This window comes from Phodopus roborovskii, unplaced genomic scaffold (genome assembly GCF_943737965.1).
Source record: "Phodopus roborovskii unplaced genomic scaffold, PHOROB, whole genome shotgun sequence".
NCBI lineage: Eukaryota > Metazoa > Chordata > Mammalia > Rodentia > Cricetidae > Phodopus > Phodopus roborovskii.
In genome coordinates, this window is record NW_026125295.1 from 28,813,553 (window position 1) to 28,818,493 (window position 4,941).

General features: G+C 42.5%; 1 pseudogene; it reads right to left on the minus strand.

Moving 5' to 3' along the window:
* Nucleotides 1-1,230: 1,230 nt before the first annotated feature.
* Nucleotides 1,231-2,557, minus strand: LOC127238594 (aminomethyltransferase, mitochondrial-like; annotated as a pseudogene).
* Between the last annotated feature and the right edge of the window lie 2,384 nt (nt 2,558-4,941).

Here is a 4,941-nt window from a genome sequence, read left to right on the forward strand (position 1 = left end):
AAGGCAGGGCACTGGGATGCTTTATGTTTTGAAGAAACTTCCAAAAATGGGCATGGTAACCCAAACCTAGAGTCTCAGCACTTAGGAGGCAGAGGCAGGCAAATCAAGATTACAAGGTTACTCTTGGCTACAAGGAAACTTCAAGGCCACACAGAGGTACAACAGAAAATGTCTCAAAACACAGAAAAAAATGGAATCATAACATATAACAGAGAATACAAAGGAGACTTGTAAGGAGTACGGTTTTTCCTCCCGCCACCTGGTCTTGTCCCACCACTGCGCCAGCCCCAATTAACACACTGAGACTCTGTATTTGATATAATTCTGTTGGCCCATTACTAGTTTCTTATCGGCTAGCTCTGTCTTAAATATTAACCCATTTCTTTTTTTTTTCTTCTGATTTATTTATTTTATTTCATATGCATTGGTATTTTGCCTGCATTTATGTCTATTTGAGGGTGTCAAATCACTTTGCACTGGATTACAGACATGCCATGTGGGTACTGGGAATTGAACCCTGGTTCTCTGGAAGAGAAGCCAGTACTGAGCCAGCTCTCCAGCCCCAGAAGGGATTTTTTTTTTCAAGAGTTAGTAAGTACCGTTATTCACAACAAGAGCTAAGGCAAGCCCAAGTACCAAACTTGCCATGTCTTGCTGCTGCACAGCAGGCTAAGTTGACTAGGGAATGTGGAAGGGTGAGTGTGTTTACTTAACCATCCCTACATTTGCACACAGGAACAACTCAGCCAACACTAAGTCAGGAGTTATTTTTATCCAAGGAAAGGCAGAGTATACATTCATGGGAAGCAAAGTGGAGAAGGTGCCTAAGCTCACACTGCCCACAGTAATAGCCGTTTGAAATTAGAAAAACCATGGTGAGGTAGGTCGGGCTGGTGTAATCATCCACACAAAGGCAGACATTTCTTTCTGTAGCCAGCTCCTGGCAGAATAAGGTTAGTGGGAATGTGGACTAAAATAGGACATTAAGTAAGGTGATTTGTCATTTAAAATTGAGCCCTACAGTGGGGGCAAATGCCTTTAATTTCAACACTCGGGAGCAGAGGAAGGCAGATTGCTAAGTTAGAGGCCAGCCTGGGCTACACAACATGGTCCAGGACAGGACAGGCTCCAAAGGTACATAGAATACAGAAAAACCCTGTCTTAAAAAAAAAAAATAACCCTACCCTAAAGTTAGGATAGTTCAACTGGGAAGAATAGATGAGATGCTCTGCCCACCCTAACCAGACCACAACAAACCCCTGTGAGTTCTACTTCACTTTTCTGATTAAGCACTATGGAAGGCCTTCTAGGGTAAGACTCCTGGAAGGAAGGGCTTTTCCATGGGCCATCTTCACTTGAGAGTGTAGTAGTTTGTGGGCACAAAGGGCATTTTGCTAACCACTGTCATTTGCTGCTTCCGCCGAACCTCCACCAGCAGCTGTGTCCCTGGCCGACTGTACTTGAATGGCACATAACCCATGGCCACATTCTTCTTCAAGCTGGGTGAAGGGCAGCCACTGGTCACTGTGCCAATCACAGCGCCTTCTGTGCTCAGGACAGGACTGTGTGCTCTCATTGGTGCCCCTTCACATACCAACCCCACACGCCTCTTCTGCACCTCACCCTTCAACTGGGGAACAATGATTTTGGCTCCTGGTTCGGCGGCGCTTCCCCAGTGTCCAGCTGAGGCTGCCCTCCACAGGTGTGGTATGTTCATCAATGTCATTCCCATACAGACAGAGGCCTGCCTCCAAGCACAGACTATCTCTGGTTGCTAGTCCTGCCAGCTTCACCTCTGGGTTTTTCAGCAGAGCTGTCAGGTGGACTGCCCCTACTGCTGGCACTGAGATCTCCACACCATCTTCTCCTGTGTAGCCGCAGCAGGTCACACGACAGCCAGACACACCAAACACAAACACGTCCATCACAGCACTAGTCATGAAGGGCAGTTTCCTCAAATCACCTGTCACACCTGCCTGTAATACTTTCACTGTCGTGGGTCCTTGCAGAGCTAGCAGGGCATTATCTACCACCTCCAGGCCCTACATCACTGCCCCTGCTCTGGAACTCCTTGACCTTGTCCTGCATGAGAGCCAAGTCCTTGTCCCAGCAGCCAGCGTTGGACACTACATACAGGTGCCCCTCAGAAGTATTGGTCACAATCAAGTCATCTAAGATGCCTCCAGCTTCATTAGTAAACAGTGACAGTAATCCCTGGTTAGGCTTTAGTTCTGCAATGTCTCCAACCACTAGACTTTCCATCAGCTTCACTCGGTCACAACCAAATATCTTGGTCTGTAGCATGTGGGACACATCAAAGAGAGAGCAGTGCTGGCGTGTATGCAGGTGTGAATCAACATGACTGTCCCGGTATTGCACAGGCAGACTCCACCCTGCAAGCACCACCATCTTTCCTCCATGGGCCAGGTGGAAGTCGTAGAGTGGAGCCCTGTGGAGCACATCCTGTACACAACTGAGTTGTCAGCTTTGAACCAAGAGTTGTGCCTGCAGGCAAAAACACAGAGGGGCCACCACGCTCACTGTCCGCTGCATTGTCAACCGCCATATTAACCCATTTCTATGTATTTCCACATGGTCTTACCGAGAGCAGAGGAATGGCGGTTCTGTTCTCTCCAGACTCTCCATCTTGACTCCTCCTTACTCCTTCCTCTTTCCTCCTTGTCTCCTAGTCCCTCCTATCTCCTTTACTATTGGCCAACAGTGCTTTATTCATTAACCAGTATGAGAAATATATATACATAATGGCATCTCCCATCGTCTCCCCTTTTCTGTCTAAATTAAAAGGGTTTTAACCTTAACATAGCAAAATATATCACATAACAGTTATCAAATAAGAATCACAGTTAACATTATTTAGTCCATTAACATTTAGCAAGATTTAAGAAAATATTACATCATCTATCCTATCTTTGTATGTCTAAAGTCTATGTAACTTATCTGTAATCCTAACTAAGGAAAACTATAACCGTAACTATTTGTCTTTAACTCCTTCAAAGACCACAGAAGGATAGTATATAAACTCTAGAAATAACAGAGACAACTCATTGCCTGGTTAGTCAACCGAAGTTTTACTGTAATCTTTCATCTTTAGCCCACAGGCCATAGTGTGTCTGGCAGACTCTTTACCAAAGCAGGAAACTTTAAACTGTCCATCTGTATTGGCAGTTTGTCAGTCACTTTCCTCTGTGTCCTGCAGACTGTCTGGCAGACTCTTTTATGAAGCAGGAACTCTATAGCAATGTCCATCTTGAATCAGCAATCACTTTTCTGTGGGTCCTGCATGTCCAGTTTATATAGCACAAAGTCAAATAGTCCAGACAAGAGCAGTATCTTGTTCAAATGGCTAGTCTTGCCATATTGGAGGCAAACTCCATAACGAGTTTCTTCAATGTCCATCTTTCTTTTTGACACCAGGAGCATTTATGTCTCACTGTCAAGAAAAACCCTAAACCATTTAAAATGCCATATTCTGTAGGTCTTTGAAAGGTTTGAAGAATTCCTATCTATCTTAAATACATCTCTGTGTATCTTGAAAAAAACCCAACTAAACTCTAAGCTTTGACTATTATAGGTAATTATCTATAATCTATACTACATTATACATTACATTTCTAACTGAGCTCAATAAACACAATACCTAAACAAGAGGAGAAATATACATATCACCTTATTGACCTTAAATTGTATCAATAAATGAAAATCCATTCCAAAACAAAGTATTCATATCTATATCATAATCCCCTTTTTACCTTTAAAAAGAATTGGCTGTGATCATTAACCATTTATAACCAAGTCCATTTGAATGAAAACAAACATTTATAAACAATATTGGGGAATTTGGGCATCTTTTTTTTTTTTTTTACTAATTTATGCTGATAGGGGGCGCCATCATGGGGATCCTAAGAAGCAGCAGAAATCCTAGCTGTGGTCTGTAAGGCTGTTTTGTTCAAACTGTTTTGAATGTTGGATCACCAGGAACGCTGTTTCAGGGGGGTCTGGCTTGCTCAAACCACATTAGTCTGGAAGGAATCCACAGCTTTTTATTTTTTGTAGAAACAAAAATAGAAATCCTTTTCCCCAGTAACTTGTCCTTGAACTTAAATTTTTGAGTCAAAGTATTTTTAAATATATAAATTGATACAGCACCATGGCCAGTCTTTTAACTGGTAAACAACAACATTGTTAAAATGAAAATCTTTGTTGTTTTTGTCGCGGTTTTTCAAAGATGGTAGCGGCCATTTTATCGCCAGCAATGACAACTGTGCTCATTGCCTTAGTCTAATTGTTGCCGGCTTGGAGATGTGGTCACTGCCACTGCAAGCTCTCGTACACACGAATAAATTTTTAGCAGTGCTTATTAAAAGGTTAGTCTTCCGATTTCCTCCTTGTCTCCTAGTCCCTCCTATCTCCTTTCCTATTGGCCAACAGTGCTTTATTCATTAACCAGTATGAAAAACATATATACATAATGGCATCTCCCATCATAGACTAGCTTACATGATATTTTGACTTCCTTCCTTGCCTTCAGATATCACTTCTACTTATCCATTGTGACCTCAATGAACTGCTCTATAAGCTAGAGAAGTGGTGGCTCTGCTTCCAGAGCAAGATACATACTTGATTTGGGAAAGTAATTTGATCTCCCTATACATTTTTACCCTAAATATTTTTGCCGTTAAATTTCCCCATCCAATCAATCAGAAAACTACCAAATCATATATCCTACTTTGTGAAATGTTGTTGGATGTGTGCTCCAAGAATTGGTCTTATATATCCTAAGCTGCAGGTTGTCTGTGACACAAGGCAGCATCCAAAGGGAGTCTCAGTGAGGGCCCAGCATCAATAGGGTACCAGAAATCAGAAGCCTCAAACCAGACCAATGACTCTTTGCAATAAACACTTGCAAGTAAAGATATATTG